Here is a 23564-nt window from a genome sequence, read left to right as displayed (position 1 = left end):
CGTGTATACATTTATGTGTTAATATGCGTGTATACATTTATGTGTTAATATGCGTGTATACATTTATGTGTTAATATGCGTATATACATTTATGTGTTAATATGCGTATATACATTTATGTGTTAATATGCGTATATACATTTATGTGTTAATATGCGTATATACATTTATGTGTTAATATGCGTATATACATTTATGTGTTAATATGCGTATATACATTTATGTGTTAATATGCGTATATACATTTATGTGTTAATATGCGTATATACATTTATGTGTTAATATGCGTATATACATTTATGTGTTAATATGCGTATATACATTTATGTGTTAATATGCGTATATACATTTATGTGTTAATATGCGTATATACATTTATGTGTTAATATGCGTATATACATTTATGTGTTAATATGCGTATATACATTTATGTGTTAATATGCGTATATACATTTATGTGTTAATATGCGTATATACATTTTTGTGTTAATATGCGTATATACATTTTTGTGTTAATATGCGTATATACATTTATGTGTTAATATGCGTACATACATTTATGTGTTAATATGCGTACATACATTTATGTGTTAATATGCGTACATACATTTATGTGTTAATATGCGTACATACATTTATGTGTTAATATGCGTATATACATTTATGTGTTAATATGCGTATATACATTTATGTGTTAATATGCGTATATACATTTATGTGTTAATATGCGTATATACATTTATGTGTTAATATGCGTATATACATTTTTGTGTTAATATGCGTATATACATTTTTGTGTTAATATGCGTATATACATTTATGTGTTAATATGCGTATATACATTTATGTGTTAATATGCGTACATACATTTATGTGTTAATATGCGTACATACATTTATGTGTTAATATGCGTACATACATTTATGTGTTAATATGCGTATATACATTTATGTGTTAATATGCGTATATACATTTATGTGTTAATATGCGTATATACATTTATGTGTTAATATGCGTACATACATTTATGTGTTAATATGCGTACATACATTTATGTGTTAATATGCGTATATACATTTATGTGTTAATATGCGTATATACATTTATGTGTTAATATGCGTATATACATTTATGTGTTAATATGCGTACATACATTTATGTGTCAATATGCGTATATACATTTATGTGTCAATATGCGTATATACATTTATGTGTCAATATGCGTATATACATTTATGTGTTAATATGCGTATATACATTTATGTGTTAATATGCGTATATACATTTATGTGTTAATATGCGTATATACATTTATGTGTTAATATGCGTATATACATTTTTGTGTTAATATGCGTATATACATTTATGTGTTAATATGCGTATATACATTTATGTGTTAATATGCGTACATACATTTATGTGTTAATATGCGTACATACATTTATGTGTTGATATGCGTATATACATTTATGTGTTGATATGCGTATATACATTTATGTGTTGATATGCGTATATACATTTATGTGTTGATATGCGTATATACATTTATGTGTTGATATGCGTATATACATTTATGTGTTGATATGCGTATATACATTTATGTGTTAATATGCGTATATACATTTATGTGTTAATATGCGTATATACATTTATGTGTTAATATGCGTATATACATTTATGTGTTAATATGCGTATATACATTTATGTGTTAATATGCGTATATACATTTATGTGTTAATATGCGTATATACATTTATGTGTTAATATGCGTATATACATTTATGTGTTTATATGCGTATATACATTTTTGTGTTAATATGCGTATATACATTTATGTGTTAATATGCGTATATACATTTATGTGTTAATATGCTTATATACATTTATGTGTTAATATGCGTATATACATTTATGTGTTAATATGCGTATATACATTTATGTGTTAATATGTGTAAATTGGAAAGTTGTTTAAAATTCTATGCCCTAGACTGTCCCTTTAATGCTAAAAAAATTCTAACCATCATCTGAGTTGTAATTTTTTGCTGGTGGTGTATGTATGATGTGTGTGTGTGTCTATGTGTATATATATATATATATATATATATATATATATATATATATATATATATATATATATATATATATATATATATATGTGTGTACTTATGTTTTTATATGTGTATAAATGTTGAAAAAATTACGCTGATAGACTTGCCTAATGCAGGTTTGCTACAAACCTTCAATTTGTAAAAAACGCAATATCTGTGAAGCCGAATAAAACGAGGTAACCTTATATGTGTATATATCTGTGCGTGCTCAAAATTAAGCTTACGTCCTATATTTTCAACATCTAGTTAGTGGTCATTAATGCTATCAACATCTATAGTTGTGTTAAGTGCAAAACACATTATTTCTCGCACATTAAACAAAAACCACCAACAATGTGGAAAAACAATAATTACAACATCAACGCTTCAGAGACATCTTTGCCAAATGAATTATGTACATGTTTGGTATGTCTGCCTTATTAGGGTAAACTAAAGTAATCTCTCTACACAGAGCAGACATCTCAGAAACCTCTCACTGAGGGGCTGGTTGTGTGTTTGAACCCATTTTTTTCCCTAAATCTCAGCCAGGCATTTGGAATTCACAAAGACCCTATTTCCTTTGTATGTGGTCCTATGGTCAACTCTCACGAAGAGATGGTCTCCTTTGTATTTATTGGTTTATTTTTGTTTTTCTTTTCCGTTCTTTCTTTTCTTTTGGTCATATCTTAGAGTGAACTGTTTAGTGACATATTTTTTTCAGTTTTAATTAGTTTGTTTTGTACATTTCTTTTTTAAGGCCTTTTGTAATGCTTGGCAGTGGAACTCTATGCGTAAAGATGTGAACGGTTGCTGAAGTCTAAGATGTAATGAGGGGAGAGTACAAATCTTTATGAATTCAACTATTTTTGAGTTGTGATGTTGCAGTCATTTATTTCAACAAGATATACTTTTCACAAACACATTTTATTTAAAGTAACATTAAACTGCTTAATAAAACTACAGTAGCAGGTTACTACTCAAAATTGTATTGTCTTTCTTCTGTTCTTGCAGATGTCTTCAAAATTATTCTCTTATTTTAACCTTACAGTTAGTGAAACTTTGCATCTTAACACTGCGTGCCCCAATCTTGGAGCTTTTATTTGTTATGTAACTTTTAAACTGTGCAAAAATGTAGCACCTCTGCACTCTATTATGTGATCTAAACTAAAGTACAGCTGTCAAAAAAGCATTTCTGTGAAAGTGCACTGCTCCTCTCACAGGATGCAACAATACACAAACTACAAGATGGCGGCCGATGCCCAGTATAAAATGCAGAGCTTTAGCAACTGGATTCTGTAATGAGGCATAGCAAGAGAACAGCTTTAAAGAGAGCTGTAGGTACAGGAGGGAAAAACAGTATCACTGATTTATGGTAAAAATAAATACAGAAACATAAAACAGACTAAACAAAATAATTTAATAAAGCAAAGAAGGGCCCTTAGCCGAACAACTTCTAACCTACAAATCTTTATTAGTACCTTTTTCTGCACAAGCCACAATTGTGATACAGAATACAAAGTAGTGCTGCTAGCATAAGCTTTATGGGTAAAGTTTGCCACTCAGGGTTCTGAACTAAGAAGCGAGCACATTGACAAAGACAACTGCATAAAAATAGCGTATCCACTAGAGAGGAAGCGTGAGACGGAAGGGAAGGTGTAATTAGAGGCACCTCTATCCCAGTCATTGGTCTGTGAGCTCCCTCGGTGCTTCTGTGGTCTTCTCACTGCAGCTCCCTCCTTTTTACATCACTTCTGTTTATTTTTAGGCAAGAGCATTTCAAGGTCGCCCCTCAACAAGGATAGGGATAAAAACAGGACCATCGATTTGATTCTATTCTGAAGCAGGGAGGAGGGCAGGAAAGGTGTTAGAGATAAGGACCAAAGTCTTTAAATTGCCGATGATCAACTGGCAGCTCATGTCCTTTCTATAGAGCTGCTTAAGCGTTGCTCGCTTTTCAAGGCTGACAATAAGGACTTGGTGTGGTTCTGATGTACTAAGCACAATACGTTTCAGCTGGACGCTCTGTGAGAATAATGTCGTATTATTCACATCAACTACATAAAGTCCTGAAGAGCATAACTAGTAAAACACAATACCCCCTCACCACATACGTTTATATTGCCATTATAAGAGCTTACATTTTTTTTTATATCACCAGCTGACTCTTGTAAGCAATTTAAAAAACAAGAGATTTGATGTCCTCTGTGTGTTACCATTTTTTTGTTTCTTCCTATGATAAAGAAAAGAGTTTTCACTTCTATACATTTTGGTAAAGAATGAATTTCCTAAATAAAACTCTCATAATAAAAAGACACAATATAAAGAAATGTTCTATCAGCCTTAGGAAATCAAAGCATCTTAAAAGGACAGTGAAGTCAAAATTGATGTGGGGGTTAGGGTCTCCTTTCCTATGTTTTATTTTTATAAAGTACCCCTATGTGCCTGGTGGGTTTTTACTTCAATTTATAAAGTTTGGATTTATACTTTTTTATATCCTGGCTCTTGTTTTTCTGGAACGCTGAGTGTTAGGAGTGTTTTTTGTGTGGATTGATCAGCCTATAAAGGGGATGTATCCTGAGCATCTGATTGACACTCCTACCAATAGTGTGCCAGCGCGGAAGAACGCCACGGAACATCCTGCCCTTTGTATTTAAGTATATTTATATATACACACAGTGGGGCCTATCTATCAAGCTGGTGCACTGCTGAATACTGCGTATTGCTCTCCTTATTCAGCGAGGTCTTCCGAACCTGATCCGCACTGCGGGATCAGGTCCGCAAGACCTATGATAAAAAGGCCTCAGTGTATTCAGATAGAGTATGCAATTTTAAACAACTTTATAATTTACTTCTATTATCAATTTTTCAATGATCTCTTGGTATCTTTTGTTGATAAGCAGGGACGTAAGCTTAGGAGCGTGTCCATTTCTGAAGCACTATATGGCAGTAGCTTTGCAAGAATGTACTATTTACCTAGGTATCCCTTCAACACAGAATATCATGGGAACGGAGCAAATTTAATAATAGAAATTAATTGGAACCTTTATAAAAATGGTACGCTCTGTCTGAATAAAAAAAAGTACATATTTTGGGTTTCATATAACATAAGTCAAAACGTGCTTTCCAACCAGAAAAATGATATCTTGAAATATGATTGGCTGAATTAGAACCCAAGCCACTGATCACTGTCATCTAGCAGTGAAAAGATGAATAGGTTAAAATAAAGTGGATAATGATATTACTGTCCCTTTAAGTCAGACTTAGTGGTAGATTTATCAAAGCAATTCGCCTGTAATTGCAGGCAAAATAACGCATACGCACCCATCGGCATATTTCTGAAAGCACTCTGCGCCTATAATTGTGCAAATCTGAAAGAAACTTCTTCGCTTGCATTTGATAGGCGCACCGGCGCGCTCCCGAGTGCACCAATATACATTAGTAATAGGCAGAATTTCACAGCCAGGCCTACAAAAACGCCCAGTGTCTTATTTATCATTGCCTTGCACCGATAGGGAAGTGACATTTCTCCTTAAATTGCAAGTTCTATATTTTGCCATACAGACTGAGGCGAACACCATTATCATACAACTTTTACATCTTGTGATGCAGTACTTTCTTTTTTTGACTCATTTTTCAAAGGCTCTGCGCCAAGAAGAGACTGTTTCTTGCCAGAAATTTGCGCTTCCACAGGCGCATACTGGTACCAAGAGTTTTATATATATATATCAATATATTGATTTTTGCAATCTTAAATTACCAACATATGGCAAAAACAGCACGGAAACATTATATAATATAAATATGCGCAAAATATATACCTAAAAAACGCTTTTTTAATTATCAAGACATGGCGGCGTAAATATTTGTAGGGATGTTCTGTAATAAATAGGGAGTAAATGCTTTTTCGGACAGGCAAAATTTATCATTATTACGCCCCAGCTCGCCTGTGCGAAGTTACGTCTATTTTTTTATATTCAGGCGCACATGTGCGCTTCTCCGGAGGCGAGCTGGTGTGCAGTTACAGGCGAAGCACATAGGGAGTTCGCCTAGCCTTTGATAAATCAACATCACAGTCACTTATGTAACAAACGTATAATATGTGAATGTCAGAGCTTGCTTCGTATTATACCCTATGTATAACAGTGACACATTTCTCTAAAGCAGGCAGCCTGAGTGACTCATTGTCCTGACCTCTTTGTGGGTGAGGAAACTGCTAAACAAAAGCAAACTCTGCTCCCCACATAAAGCTGCTGGGATATAAAGATATATTGCAGAGCCAACTGCTATTATCTGGTAGAGTAGAGCCTGGATGTCGTGAGTGTACTTCACGCAGTCTGTCTGATGGAAACATTCCGTTAAAGCAGGCAAGAAATGAAAGGATGCAATGTATTTGTAGAAAGGGTTAATCTCCCACTAAGAAAACAGCATTAAAGGTGCCACTAAATACATTAGATTTGCATAATCAACAAATAGGTGATAACAAGACAATGCAATAGCACTTATGGGTAGATTTATCATACCCCGGGCGGACATGATTCGCTATAGCAAATCATGTCCGTCCTGCATCGCTAAATGCAGACAACATACACTGCAGCATTTAACATTGCACAAGCAGTTCTGGTGAACTGCTTGTGCAATGCCGCCCCCTGCGGATTCGTGGACAATCGGCCGCTATAAGGAGGTGTCAATAAACCCGATCGTATTTGATCAGGCAGATTGATGTCCTCGGTCTCAGAGGCAGCGGACAAGTTAAGGAGCAGTGGTTAAGGAGCAGCAGTCTTAAGACCGCTGCTTCTTAACTCCTGTTTCCGGCAGGCCCGAAGGCTCGCACGAAAACAGGTGCATTAGGCACCATTCGGAGCATGTTAAATCGGCCGCTTAGTCTGAACTTCAAATGAGTAGTAGATTTTTTTTCTGACAAATTTCAAAGTTATGCCTATTTCACTCACCCTGTATCATGTGACAGCCATCAGCCAATCACAAATGCATGTACGTATATTCTGTAATTTCTTGCAGATGCTCAGTAGGAGCTGGTGACTCAAAATGTGTAAATATAAAAAGGACTGCACATTTTGTTAATGGAAGTAAATTGGAAAGTTGTTTAAAATAACATTCTCTATCTGTATCATAAAAGTTGAATTTACTTGAGTGTCCCTTTAATGTTATAAACCAAGTAAAAGTAGCAGACTAGGACAAGCTTAAAAAGACTTTAAACACCTTGTGATTACAAGATTTGTCTGCAGTCTTGCAATAAATTAACATACTGGGTGTGTTTGAAAGTGCTCAAAATTCATTATCACTTTGTTTGCTGCAGCTGTTTTTCTATAACCAAACTCCACCCACGACTTTCCTTATTAGACTTATACAAGAGAAGACACAGCTACTTACACCATTATGTTAGCAGACTTTCCATTGCCTTTCAGTTTTTATCCTCTCTGCTAAACCCAGTTAGAGACAGATAAGTAGCAAGGTCAGGCTTGTAAAGTCTGTCATGCTCTATCATTTCTTACTTTTTTAAAAACTCTTCAGACTTAAATTGATTAAAAAGGGGCAAAATAAATAATACAACTGTATTGTAAATTATTATTATCAGGTATTTGTAGATTCAGCAGCGCTATAAACATAGTCAGTATACAAGATAACATTTACAGGGATCAAATGGGTAGAGGGCCCTGCTGAGAATTACACTGTTGTAGTCGGCTCTTATGAAGGTGACCTACAAACAGTTGGACTCATAGGCTTACATGCTAAGAGGTTCAAGGGGATAGCAATGGAGTTAGGAAAGGTTAGTGTAGCTTGTATGGATCCTTAAACAGTAGAGTCTTTAGGGAGTGCTTGAAGCTTTGAAAACTAGGGAAGAGTCTTGTGGAGCAAGGCAGGGAGTTCCATAAGATGGGAGCCAGTCTGGAGAAGTCCTGTAAGCGGGAGTGTGAGGAGGTAACAAGAGAGGAGAAGTGTGGGAGGTCATGAGCAGAGCGAATTGGACGGAAGGGAGAGTATCTGGAGACAAGATCTGAGATATAGCGGGGAGCAGTGCAGTTGAGGGCTTTGTATGTCAGAGTGAGAATGTTGTGTTTGATCCTAGAGGCAAGAGGAAGCCAGTGAAGGGATTGGCAGAGAGGTGCAGCATATGAGGAGCGACGTGTAAGGAAGAAGAGCCTGGCAGAGGCAATCATTATGGATTGTAAATTTGTTTTACTACACTATTAAACATGTTCTATTACAATCACAAAGTGTTTAGTGTCCCATAACCCCTTTACCCATTATGAGGTATATATACTTCGTGTGGTACTGACTATCATACCGCACAAGTTATTTATACGTCAGCTTCAGGAAGCTCCAGCAGTCTGGGCTGTTAAGTTACATCCAAGAGCTGGAGTTCCTGATCTCATGGCATCTGCCTGCATATGGAACCGGAGCACGATCAGTGATTACCTTGTATCTAAGCCTCTGCAGACTTCCCCCTTATCTCAGTTATATTGGCATACTCCCCGGGAGTAAGCACAATGTTATCAATATGGCACACATGAACTAGCAGCGCTGTGTAGCTGTGAACAACTATAAAAATGCACTGAGATAAGAGGCAACCTTTGAGGGCTTAGAAATCCGTTTGATACCAACCTAGGTATATGTGCAGCCGTTGGTGGCAACCTTTTGTCATTGTCTTGCCAGATATGTTAAGCTAGTTCCCAGTAGTGCATTGGTGCAAAATCAACAAAGGATACCATGAGAATGAAGCACATTTTTTTAAATTAAATGCTAATTTTTGCTATTTAGAATCAAGTTTCAATGTAATTTTATGAGAACATTTAAATGTTACATTTTGTTTATTCAAACGTATTTATTAGACTTATACTGAAATCACTATTATTCTGCCATATAACATTCAGATTCACTAAATGTAATATTTATTCTCAAAGACTTGCAGTGAAATCAGTTTAAGGGGGCGCTTTATCAAGGGCCGAATGGCCCCTGATGCCCCTGTTTCATGCAGCAGTTATGAAGCAGCTGTCTTAAAGCAACAGTAAAGTAAAAAAAAAAAACTTTCATGATTTAAATAGGGCATGTAATTTTAAACAACTTCCCAATTTACTTTTATTACCAATTTTGCTTTGTTCTCTTGGTATTCTTAGTTGAAAGCTAAATCTAGGAGGTTCATGTGTTAATTTCTTAGACCTTGAAGACTGCCTCTAATCTGAAAGCATTTTGACAGTTTTTCACCACTAGAGGGCATTAGTTCATGTGTTTCATATAGATAACATTGAGCTCAGGCACGTGAAGCTCCTAGAAGTCAGCACTGGTTGGCTAAAAATGCAAGTCTGTCAAAAGAACTGAAATGAGGGGGCAGTTTGCAGAGGCATAGATACAAGGTAATCACAGAGGTAAAAAGTATATTATTATAACTGTATTGGTTATGCAAAATTGGGGAATGGGTAATAAAGGGATTATCTACCTTTTTAAACAACAAAAATTCTGGTGTTTACTGTACCTTTAAGACCGCTGCTTTTATAACTGGTTCGCTGCCTCTGAGGCTGCGGTCTGCACTAGAACTGCTTGTGCAATGTTAAATGCTGACGGCATTCAGCGATGTCTGTTGAACATGATACGCTACATCGTATCATGTTGGACAGACATGATAAACTGGCCCCTAAGTCTAAGAGACATAACACTCAGATGAATTATATTTAACGTATGTATTTTGACTCATAAAAATAAATAAATGTTTTAATCTTGGTTAATGATTTGAATGTCAAATAAAATAATGTGGCCAACATTCAGTTGTAAACAAATACTGTAAGACATTTATCCTTTATTTATTCTTAGTAGCTAAGGCTTTAGTCAAACATTTTCAGGCTGCAGTTTCTCCAACAATATTAAATTAGGCAGGTTTGTTGCATATACCTTATTTAAAAACATCTTCCAGAGCTTTCTGACACATTTGTTAACAAAAAACCTCTAAAATGGTCACAGTTTGTCTCCCCAAAGAAAGAAACTCTGAGGACAGCCTGTCCAGTAAGCTTCTATTGGCTTGGACTATTGGATTGGACTTTTTGGAAGTCTGAACTTTGATTCCAAAGAAGACTTTCTAGAATATGAATAGCTGTTTCAATAGTAAACCCCCTTGCCATGACTCAAACTAGATCTGAGCTGGTTTTATCCTGAAAATAAAGAGCTTTTATCACATGCAATAAAAATTTTTATGATACATCCTAGATTAAGCCCCATAAAGAGTTTTACTTTGAAATATCAAATAAGCATTTGCTTGAAATACTTACTTTAAGCCATAAAGCTGTATTGCCCTGAACAGAGACAGCTATAGTCATAGTAGCTAAACATATAATTATCTGAGATATATTATAAGCTTATTCAGATTCTGTACAGATAAGGAAACAAAGGATGTGGGGCACATGCAGTAACAATTTTTTTTAATAAAATTATGCCTATGCTCATCAGTCCACTGGGTTCTTGAAGGAGGCATCATTCTTAAAAGTAATTATGCTACATTTTTGAGAGATATGCTTTGGGGATCTTTTTTTTTTTTTTACCAACTCCTATTCCTCCAGCTTCTAAGTGTTTTATATATTGGGCAAGCATAGGAAGAACATCAGCTATCTTGGAGTGTGCAATCCAAAGTATTCACAAGAGTGTGGGCTGCAGATAGGTGACTAATTTGCAGACAGTAGGTTATGGCTTTGTAATTAACCATCCTCAAAATAAATCTTAATCTAAAATAAATGTCAGCATTAGATAGAATTTTAACTTTTCATTCCTGCTTTGTAACATGTTTGCATTGAATCAATATTACATAAAAACTGCACTTTAATTCCGTATTTAAATTATAATGATAATTTCTATAAAAAAAATGTTACATTCACGTTTTAGATATTGAGGCAGTGATTTGCCATGCAATGTTATGCTCTTGGTAGGTGTCACACACAACATCTATAAAGACATTACAATCATTCACTAATAGCAATAGTTTCACATTATGGTAGTTTATATAGTGTGAATTTTATTGATGAAAACTTGTGTTAAAGGTTGTCATTAACCTATATACAAAATATGTGTTTTAAGTTTATTTTATATATGCATCGTTTACATAAACAATGAAGCACAGCATTATAAAAATCTATATACAAAATACATGTTTTGTAAGTAGTGTTGTAAGTATATTTTATATATTCATAATTTACATAAACAATGAAGCACTGCATTATAGAAATCTATATACAAAATATGTTATTGGAAGTAGTATTGTAAGTATATTTTACATATGCATCATTTACATAAACAATGAAGCACTGTAATATAGAAATCTATATACAAAATACACGTTTTGTAAGTAGTGTTGTAAGTATATTTTATATATGCATAATTTACATAAACAATGAAGCACTGTATCATAGAAATCTATATACAAAATACATGTTTTGTAAGTAGTCTTGTAAGTATATTTTATATATGCATAATTTACATAAACAATAAAGCACTGTATCATATAAATCTATATACAAAATACATGTTTTTTTTTAAGTAGTGTTGCCAAATGTCCTCGCTAATAATTTCCAGACAATCTGTAGGTATCTGGGATTGGTCGATAGGTCATGGTCACATCCTTGCCAGTAACACACATATCAGTGATTTTATCTTATTTGGCTGCCATTAACACACATATCAGTGATTTAACTTTATTTGGCTGCCAGTAACACACATATCAGTGATTTTACTTTATTTGACTGCCATTAACACACATATCAGTGATTTTACTTATTTGGCTGCCAGTAACACATATCAGTGATTTTACTTTATTTGGCTGCCATTAACACACATATCAGTGATTTTACTTTATTTGGCTGCCAGTAACACACATATCAGTGATTTTACTTTATTTGGCTGCCAGTAACACATATCAGTGATTTTACCTTATTTGGCTGCCGATAACACACACATTAGTGCTTTGAATTAAAGGGACATGAAACACAATTTTATTTATTTCATGATTCATAGTGCATACAATTTTAAGCAACGTTTTTTTAATTGTATGCTCTGTCTGAATTAGGAAAGAAAAAAAATAATTCTGCCTCTTTAACCTTTTTTTTTTTCATTTAAGCATAGTGTAAATATTAAATAGTGCCCTGTCATAGGCATAATATGCAGTTTCCTGTATTTACATGGAGAGAAAACTTAATATAATAAAAATCTCACTAGTCCACTGGAACTTCTTACTAGTCCAGGACAAATTAACTCTTGGGTAAATGACTACTTAAAATTTTCAGGACATATATCTTTACATCTATCAATCTCTTTGTCTAGCTATCTGTCTGTATATATATATCTGTGTGTGTATCTATCTGTCTGTAAATCTATCTATCTGTCTATCATCTATCTATCTGTGTATATATATATATATATATATATATATATATATATATATCTGTCTGTAAATCTATCTGTATATCTGTATATTTATCTATCTGTCTGTATATGTGTCTGTATATCTATCTGTCTGTAAATCTATCTATCTATCTGTATATCTATCTATTTATCTATCTATCTTTCTGTATGTCTGTCTCTCCTTCTTTATTTACTTATATAAAGTTATGTGTTTTTGTAATGTATATAACAAAGTAACATCTATATTTTTCGGTAAGTTTCCTTCCCTGCCAGTTCTATGACTTTGTCTGTAAAAAGGTGTTAGCAGTGACCTCTATAAATAATTGACTTCACTTCAGCCTCAATCACCATCAGCAAGCACTAAAAGTCTTTTTCACTCCGGCCTCGCTCCAATAAGCAGATTGCCGTTGACTTTCTATATAGTGGGGCAGCCATGCAAGGCATCTCTCCCATCTATTGTTCTATAATTTAAAGTTTGTCTGAAAAAAAAAAAGTTTTCATTTTAACGTTTAGGCTGGCAGACATCAGCACAGAGCTCTGTGCATTTGCACTGTGCTGATCTATCTTTTTATTGATGAATTGCTATATTCTGGGCTTTTGTTTTCGCCAAATGCACCGCATGAGGGTATCTCATTTAGATTTTGTAGAAGAAACTCACGTCTAGATTACAAGTTTTGGGCTATAGAGGGTGCAAAACAAATGTAACAAAAGTTGCGTTATTTCACCCTCCATAAAGCCGCCTTGTGCGTGCGATATGGTGGCGATAAGTTCCATACCGCACAATATCCAAGGGCTGAGAATATGTGCTTGTGCACACTTTCCCCATAGACATCTATGGGGAGAGCGTTAGAAAAAAAACTAACACCTGTGGCGCGATCCGATATACCGTGCAGGTTTCGGCGCAAGTGTGAAAACCTGCGCCGCCTGTAGTTTCAGCTCGCAACTCGATCTATCTTATATACGGCGCCGTCAGATGCTAAAGTGCCGTAAGTCTGACAAACTAGCGATGTCCAGAAATTTGCATAAGTACAAATTTTTGGAGTCGCCAGTGATTTACGGCACTTTAGAAACTGCCGCCGCATAAAAAAACTGACTAAGTTATAAAATCACCCGTTACTGTCTAACACACCTCCCAAAATAGCCCGACACGTATACCCCTCTATCCGCAATCCCCCCTCTCACTCCTAATAATAAATATATTAACCCCTAAACCGCCGCTCCCGGACCCCGCCGCCAGCTACATATGTCTTACCCCCTAATCTGACCCCCCTACACCACCGCCAGCTACATTAAATGTTTTACCCCTAATGTGAGCCCCCTACCCCGCCTCCACCTACATTAACTATATTACCCCCTAATATGATCCCCCTACACCGCCGCCGCCATTGCCCCAAAGTAACCAGCTCTATTACCAGCCTTTAAAAGGGACTTTTGCTGGGCATTGCCCCAAAGTAACCAGCTCTATTACCAGCCCTTAAAAGGGCCTTTTGCGGGGCATTGCCCCAAAATAACCAGCTCTATTACCAGCCCTTAAAAGGGCCTTTTGCAGGGCATTGTCACAAAGTAATCAGCTCTTTTACCTGTAATCTAATCCCCCTACACCACCACCACCTATAATAAATGTATTACCCCCTAATCTAATCCCCCTACACCGCCGCCACCTATATTAACTATATTAACCCTAATTATATTAGGGTTAATATTGTTAATATAGTTATTATATTATATATATTATTAATATAGTTAATAATTAATATAGTTATTATATTATATATTAACTATATTAACCCTATCTAACTCTAACACCCCTAACTAAATTATTATTAAAATAAATCGAAATGGGGGGCGTGTCTGGGCAGCGGCCGTGAGCGGTCGCAAATCTGAAGTCTGCTGATGCTGGGGAGAGAATCCGCCGATTATCTGCCACCTAATATCCCATCTTCTATAGAAGTTGATGTGCCCTGAAAACAGAGTACAAGCTGAACCGGGAGATATATTTTTTATTGAGATAACATCAGTGGTCTGGACTAGACTGTAGACGTTGGAGGCGGCGGCCTGCTTGTCTACCCCCCCCCGGCAACCCGGGGTAAAGCAGTAAGTACTATTCTACTGCAACGCTTCTACTTTCTATTTGAACATGGAGGAGAACCTCCTTTTGCAGGTGCAGGCCCTATTTGTGGACTATGACCGGCAGATAAGTCTTCGACTCGATCGGCTTATGGAAGCTATGGGCATAGAGGAGGAGCAAGCTGAACCTAATATGGCGGACGACATTACCTCCAGATCGCAGCATAATGGCCTATATAGAAGTGAGGGCTCTGTCTCTAAAAAGATCAGCACAATAGGCTGTGAGCTTAGTGTGGCGGAGACCGCCGCAGGAGGACACGGCTACAGCAACAGAGAGAAGGCGCCTAGCCTTAGCGCATACGCCGGGGAAGACACTATCAAGTCAGAGATAGAGGAATGTGAGACAGGGCTGGAGAATGCTACGCACTTGCCGCATAACCGGGACGCTATTCCACTTGTGACATTTGCCAGGAGGCGAAGAAGGTTCTTTAATATCATGTGGGTAGCGCCTGGAAGTGCGGCCATCTACGTTTTGGTTGACTCTCAGAGCTGTGAATGTGCTGTGCCGTGGAGCCTGGGGGATACTTTCCTACTCAGCAAGTTTTGCTCAGTTTACCTAGAGCGAGCGGGAGTAGGGTAATTTGAACGCTAAGATTTGTGCTGCCGGGCAGGAACTTCAAATGCCAACCAGTACCCTGCCCTCCACCCTACTTTTGGTTTAGGATGCCTTATAGTGTATGCAATTACTGTAAATATTTAAGTCCTTGTTCTATTAAGTTTAACTAGCAGCTCACAGAACAGCTCTCTGGTTGGGATAGCTACCATAAATGAAAGCAAACATTTCACTATATTTATATTCATTAGAGTGTTCAAGGCAAGGAGCCTAACGGCTATACCTATCCTTTATGTTCATATGGTATCCCTAGATAGCTATATATGCTGCTCATGTGAAGATAACACTTTGTTTTTATTATAATGATGGCAGGACATGTTTTAATGTATATATAGGTCATTGGACCTAAAGTGGGAATGGCATGTAACATTGGTGCTTGCATTACCTGTTTTAATTATCTGCGTGTAATTATATTCAGATCACACGAGCCTGTCTCCTTAGATACTATAATACTTTAGTTTTTATATAAACCCCTGCAAAGTACTCAGTCTGTGATGGGGTCCTCCCTGGGCTGTGGTCTAATTAAGTTTGACCTACAAGTCAGCCATGTGGCCTATATTTTCTTGCTCAGTAATTCTACTGTACTGTCTGCGGCCGAGACAGTACACTTAATATATTTAGTTTGCCACATGTTTGGGGATAATCTGGGGAGGCCCTGTGTAGAGCTTTCTTAATGTGGGTGAAGATTGGGCTCTTCCAAAACTAAAGTATACAGAAAAGTCCTATTTATGTTACATTATTATGCACTGCGCTATGCTAATTTAGAATATTAACTTTCTTGGTTATTAATTAGGTTATAGACACACGTAGACCTATGTCTTTTTTTTCTTTAGAGACAGGGCAAGAAAACTAGGTCTTACCATCAACATTTGCTATGTTATGCTATGTCTATGTTATAGACAATATGGACAATTGTAGGCCTAACCATTCTTATTTGACATTTTTTCTTTTACTGATGTCAGGCCCAAGGACTGCGGCATATGTTTGGTATGTTAATTGTCCACATGAATATGTATAAAAGTAAAATGAGGTATTATACATGGCTAGACAATTTCCCCTATAAGTTGAAACCAAAGTCTGGTTAATATGTATAAGACATGCCTCTTGTGTGGGACGCTTCAATATTATTGTTTGTCAAATAGGCATGTTGCCATGCTGTTTTACAGTGTATGTTTATGTTTGAAGTTGTTACCTCAATAAAAATTATTTAAAAAAAATAAATAAATAAAAAAAAAAATCGAAATAATATTAATAATATTAACTAAATTATTCCTATTTAAATCTAAATACTTACCTATGAAATAAACCCTAAGATAGCTACAATATAATACATTGTAGCTATTTTAGGGTTTATATTTATTTTACAGGTAACTTGGTATTTATTTTAACTAGGTACAATAGCTATTAAATAGTTAATAACTATTTAATAGCTACCTAGTTAAAATAATTACCAAATTACCTGTAAAATAAATCCTAACCTAAGTTACAAATACACCTACACTATCAATAAATTAATTAAATAAACTACAAATATCTAAACTAAAATACAATTAAATACACTAAACTAAATTACAAAAACAAACAAACACTAAATTGCAAAAAATAAAAGAAAGATTACAAGAATTTTAAGCTAATTACACCTAATCTAAGCCCCCTAATAAAATAACAAAGCCCCCCAAAATAAAAAAATTTCCCTACCCTAATCTAAATTAGAAAAAGTAATCAGCTCTATTATCAGCCCATAAAAGGGCCTTTTGTGGGGCATTTCCCTAAAGTAATCAGCTCTTTTACCTGTAAAAAAAAGAGCAACCCCCATTACAACCCACCACCCACATACCCTTACTCTAACCCACCCAATCCCCCCTTAAAAATACCTAAGTCTAACCCCCAAGTGCTCCTTACCTGTCCTGAAGACCGGCGGAGAAGTCTTCTTGCAGGCAGCGACCTCTTCTTCTTCCAGGATCCAGCCGGCGCGGAGCAGAGGAGTTGAAGACCGATGACCGCGGAGCTGAAGACCGTCCATCTAGAACTGAAGACCGGCGATGCTGGAACTGAAGATCGGCAACGCTGAAACTGAAGACCGGAGCCGGAGCGTGGAGGATCCTCTTCATACGATCGCCGCTGTACACTGAATAGGAATTCAAGGTACGCGATTAAAAATGGCGCCCCTTGAATTCCTATTGGCTGATTTGAGCCTTCAAATTCAAATCAGCCAATCGGATGCGAGCTACTTTAATTCTATTGGCTGATTTGAATAGCCAATAGAATAAGAGCTGCTGTAATTCTATTGGCTATTCAAATCAGCCAATAGAATTACAGTAGCTCTTATTCTTTTGGCTATTCAAATCAGCCAATAGAATTAAAGTCAGCTCTTTTACCTGTAAAAAAATACAAAAACCCCCCAACAGTAAAACCCACCACCCAACCAACCCCCTTAAAAGGGTATTTAACTCTTTTAAAAAAGCCCAAACCCTAATCTAAAAACAAAACACTAACCCCCGCCGATCCACTTACAGTTTCTGAAGTCCGGACATCCAGGTGGCGAGGTCTTCATCCATCCAGGCGGTGTCTTCTATCTTCATCCAGGTGGCATCTTCTATCTTCATCCAATAGGGTTAAAAGTTTATATATCTGTCAAAATCAGATTAGGAAACTGGCACACCTTAAAACAAATTTCCCCAAAACAGTTTAGAATAATATATAAAAAAATAGGTGGCGCAAAAAAAATGCTGTTCCTAAGTTCAATTAGTAAAATATAAATACACAATCCAAATAAGATGTGTTCATATACCATACAGCTAAAATCCTTAAAAAACACAAAAGTATATATATACTTTTATATCAAATCAGCATTTATTGTTAATGAATACCCCTTGGTGCTTTTCAAGGTTAAGTTAAAATTAATAGGTAAAATTGGGTGGCACGATTATACAATATAAAATAGAACATATATAAATATATAAAAAATAGACACCAGTGTCTTGACTATGCAATATTAATACTGATTATCTAAAACTGATACAATTATTAATCTCATTTATACAATGTATCACTTTCCATACAATGTTATAGGTGATCAGGCTTATGTGTACAATACCGCCAATTATAATCCGATCTTAAAGGGACAGTCAAGTCCAAAAAAAACTTTTATGATTTAAATAGGGAATGCAATTTTAAACAACTTTCCAATTTACTTATATCACAAATTTTGCTTTGTTCTCTTGGTATTCTTAGTTAAAAGCTAATTCTAGCAGGTTTGTATGCTAATTTCTTAGACCTTGAAGACTGCCTCTAATCTGAATAGATTTTGACAACTAGAGGGCATTAGTTCATGTGTTTCATATAGATAACATTGAGCTCATGCACGTGAAGTTACCCGGGAGTGAGCACTGATTGGCTAAAATGCAAGTCTGTCGAAAGAACTGAAATAAGGGGGCAGTTTGCAGAGGCATAGATACAAGATAATCACAGAGTAAAAAAGTGTATTTCTATAACAGTGTTGGTTATGCAAAACTGGGGAATGGGTAATAAAGGGATTATCTTTCTTTTTAATCAACAAAAATTCTGGTGTTGACTGTCCCTTTAAGGGCTGGTAGATTTATCTGATACCAGTCTTATTACGTTGTCTGTCTGTGTATTTTGACAATAAATGTTGGTAGCTGGTTATCGCTGTATTAGCGTGGTGATAAATTCAAATTCAAATATGTCCCAAGTGGAAACACGTCTGACTTACGTGGATCTTCAGCCTATGTGGCCAGATTAGTACCTTAGGATAGATAAGAAATAGCCACTATCCTCTATCCACTGTCCTCTTTTCCTGTTGGTGGGTTCGATGATTTACCGGTTGCCTTATCTGATCCTAGGATTTTATCCGTTGGGTTAACAAGACTAGGTCTTTATTTTCTTCCTTTGTCAGAAATAAATCCTCCAAATATACAGGGTGAGCGTATATTTGCATGCTTCGTATCTCAGGTAAACAGTCTTCTCTCCTTCTGTTAGACCAGCAATCAGCTGGTGTGGTTATCAGGTTCTACGCGTTTCGGCCTGATAAATTCTTTATTTATATATACAGCTAAATATTGTTAACAAAAAATCCATTCATCATTTTTTATTTGGAGCATGTATTTTACTTTATTCACCTAATCAGAAATCTTTGTTATGTTTAAAGGACTTCGTAAATAAATATGCCACATTCAACTTCGCAGGTGCCCCTTTTTGGGCTTAAAAAGTAGGGCTAGTGCTCCCATTAATAATTAATTCAACACATAATGCATATATAAAAAAAAAGAGGTTATAAATCTAACTGATTGTCATTTCTTCACACTATAATATAATAAGTTCATATATATTGGGGTAGCCACAAATGGATGCATAGTTTTATGATAAACATAGAAGGAACATACATCCTTCAACATATTGATATATAGTTTTTGGTGTATAGTTTTTTTCGGTTAACGGTGCGCACCTCACTTTGGTGGTATTTTAAAATGGTACAGAGTGGGTTTATCTTGTTATCCTTAGGGCGTTTCTATATCAGTTACTAGGGGCTATATTCCTAGCTCAAGACTATTCTTTATTCTAATGCACTTATTTAATACTCTCTTAAATATCTTTATATTATACATTTTCATAAGTGGGAGAACCCCATTTCGATATAGTTTAGTTTCTAGTACATTATATTATAGAATTAAGATCCATTTCACTGTTGAGGCCTTTTGGAAATAATGTCCCTAGCTTGTAAATTAACTCTGCTTCTTGGTGGAGTAGTTTTTTCTCCATATTTCCACCCCTGCCATCCTCTTTCACTTTCCTGATGCCCCAGTAGACCATATCCTTTGGGTTGCCTTTGTGTTGTTCCTTAAAGTGCTTGTATAATCTAGTGTTTTCTTTTTCCAATTCAATGCTCCTAATATGCTCTCTTATTCTATCCTTCAGTTTCCTGCTTGTTTGACCTAAGTATTGTAATTTGCACGAACACTGTAATAGATAGATGATGTTATGATCTGTGCACCTGATAATATCTCTAATCTTAACCTCGAAATTTGTTGTTGTGGATGTCACTGATTTTGTTTTCTTACTAAAATTACATGCTTTACAATCGTGGCAGGGAAAAAAACTTCAGATTTTTCACCTTTTATATTTTGCTGTGTTATGTGTGTTGTTTGGTTTGTATTCACTTGGGGAGAGAATGTTCTTTAAATTAGTCGCTTTTCTGAATATTATATCTGGTTGTTACTTCAATCTCTTCCCTATTAACGGGTCGCTTCTAGCTAAATGCCAGTGTTTTTTGATAATGTTTTGTATCAATTTATGTTGTGATGAAAATGTGGTGATAAAAGGGATATTGAATAGATCTTGTTCTCCCTCATTCTTAGATTGTTTAAATTGGCTTTGTAATAAATCATCTCTCTCCATTTCTCTTACCTTTCTCTTTGTATATATTATATTTGTTTAGTTATAACCTTTTTCTACAAATCTATCCTGTAGGATCTTGGATTGTGCATCATAATTTGAGATTTGAGAACAATTTCTTCGAATTCTTGAAAATTGTCCCTTCTGTATATTTCTTTTCCATTTTTCGTGGTGACTTGTAGTATATATAATAGTTTGCATCAACTTTTTTTAAAAATGTGGTTGTGGTGATTTGATTATTTGTGATTGTTATTTCAATATCTAAGAAATTTATTTTATTTATTTTGCTAAATTCATGCTTGAATTTTAATCCAACATTGTTGTTATTTAGGTCTTCTATAAATAAATTAAAAAGTTCTTGGTCACCTTTCCACACTATGAATACATCATCTATAAATCTCTTATATAATACGAGATTCGCACCCTAAGGCGTAGTTGCCAGAAAATTTTCCTCAAAGTGACCTACGAATAAATTGGCATAAGTGGGTGCAAATCTCGTGCCCATAGCTGTTCCTCTTTTCTGTAAATAATATTTACCATCAAACTTAAAATAGTTCTTTCTCAAGATGAAATTCATAAAGTCCATAATGAATTCTCTTTGTGTGTTAGGAATTCTTATATCTTTCTCTATAAATGTTTTAGTTGCTTTCAATCACTAGTATGCTCAATACATGTGCAGAGAGAAATAACATTGCATGTTGCTAGGATATAATTTTCATGCCATTCTATTTCTCTTATTGTGTTTAGAAAATTATTTGTATCCTTCAAATGTGACGGTATTTCTTTTACATATTTTTGAAAATATTGGTTCACATATTGTGAGAGGTTTGAGGTCAATGAGTCTATTCCCGAAATAATGGGACGGCCGGGTGGGTTTATTGTGTCTTTATGTATTTTGGGGAGAAAATAGAAAACTGGTGTACGGGGATGTTCTATTTTCAAGAATTTAATTTCATTATTGTTAATTATTCCTTCTTTGTGGGCCTTCATTAACATGGAGTCTAAATTTTCTTTTATTTTCTCAGTCGGATTGTTTAATAGTATTTTATATGTATCTTTATCTCCCAATAATCTATAGGCCTCTTTCAAATACTTATCTGTATCCATAATCACAACCCCTCCGCCTTTGTCTGCCTGCTTGATTATGATATTTTTGTTGTCTTTCAGTTCTTTGAGTACAAGATTTTCCTTTTTTGTTAAATTCCACCTTATATCTTTACTAGTGTCTAATTTATCAATGTCTTCCTTCACTTTTTTTCGAACATTTCTATAGCGCTACCTTTCTCTTGTATTGGAAAAAAAAATGATTTTTGTTTTAAATCTGTGTGAATATAGCTGGATGTTCCTATATTTCTATTTTCAATAGGGTTCTTTAAAAAATATTTTTTGAGGGTGAGTTTTCTAGTAAACTGATTGATATGGATAAGTGTCTCAAATTTATTGATTTTACTGGACGGGGCAAATGATAAGCCTTTATTAAGAACAGTCTTTTGTTCATGATTGAGGGTAAGTTTGCTCAAATTAAATATCCCTTTTGGTTCTATTTGGACTTCTTTGTGGCTTTTTTTCATTTCTATTTCCCCTTCCTCTACTTCATCTAACCTTCTTTTTTCTTTCTGGGGATCGTGAGATTGTATTGGGCCCTCTTCTAAAAAAGTATTTCTAGAGGTACTTGCCTTAGGTGTAGGAGTTTGTGGGTCATTCTCCCCATGATCTTCTGTAAGTGAACTAAATCTATTGTATGTGTTCGTGCCCCAAACTTTGTAGTGATTCCCATTGTCCTTGTGAGTGTAGGTGGTCCATTCTTTAGATTGATTACCTTGCCTAAATGAATTTGTGTGTCTGCTGGATTCTCTTGGTCTACTCCAATCTAGTTGTTCTGTATAAGGATGTTTCCAATCTTGTTGTGTGTAGTTTCTATAGTGAGGTGTCCGATTTTCTTGTGTATTTTTATATGTGTTTAACTCTATTTCGTCTTGGTTCCTCCAAGTGATACTCTTTTTCTCTTCTCCTGTATTGCATATGGTTGGTGTTGTGGTTATGATTATGATAATTTTGTTTATAATCATCTTGTTTATGGTAAAAGTGTCTTTGTGGGCTCTCTATGAACACATCTTATTTGGATTGCGTATTTATATTTTTACTAATTGAACTTAGGAACAGCATTTTTTTGCGCCACCTATTTTTTATATATTTTTATATAATCTTCATCCTGGCAGTGTCTTCTATCTTCATCCCGGCGGTGCGGAGCGGGTCCATCCTTGAAGACACCCGGTGCGGAGTGTCCTCTTCATACCGTCACCGCCATACACTGAATCTTCAATGCAAGGGAGCCTTTTCAAAATTCTATTGATTGGCTATTCAAATCAATCAATAGAATGTCAGTAGCTCTCATCCTATTGGCTGATTTGAATTTCAAAAATCAAATCAGCCAATAGGAATGAAAGGGACGCCATTTTGAAAAGGCTCCCTTGCATTGAAGATTCAGTGTAAGGCGGTGACCATATGAAGAGGACGCTCCGCGCCGGATGTCTTCAAGGGTGGACCCGCTTGTGCAAAAGGATATTCAGCTCCAAAAAGTGCATAATACCGAAAATAGCCTCCTATTTTTGCATTTGGCAGTGAACTAAACTGCCGAATGCACACATCTAGTTAATATCAGACAATTTAAAGATTTTTTTTCCATCCAAAACTATAATTTGTTTTGTCTTTGCACGTGGTCTTCCTTGTGTGTTTGAATGCAGTTGTTTTCATTAAACCATTCCTTTTCAATTATCACTTTTGTTTATACATTTCATAGTTAAAATGTGAATTGAGTTTTAACTTTTTATTAAACAATTCATGGTGACCTGAGCATCCACAATAACTTCACATTTGATAAAGCTGTGTGAAATTACACCCAAAACAGGCAAAATTGTGTTTCAACAGGC

General features: G+C 35.4%; 1 protein-coding gene across 1 annotated transcript in view; it reads left to right on the top strand.

Moving 5' to 3' along the window:
- The window catches only part of TSPAN4 (tetraspanin 4), a 501445-nt gene that overhangs the window by 407567 nt on the left and 70314 nt on the right, over nt 1-23564 (top strand). The gene's annotated exons all lie outside the window — the stretch shown is intronic.

Source organism: Bombina bombina, chromosome 7 (genome assembly GCF_027579735.1).
Source record: "Bombina bombina isolate aBomBom1 chromosome 7, aBomBom1.pri, whole genome shotgun sequence".
NCBI classification, from domain to species: domain Eukaryota; kingdom Metazoa; phylum Chordata; class Amphibia; order Anura; family Bombinatoridae; genus Bombina; species Bombina bombina.
Note: the sequence above shows the minus strand (reverse complement) of the source record. Positions and strands in the feature narration are given on the sequence as shown.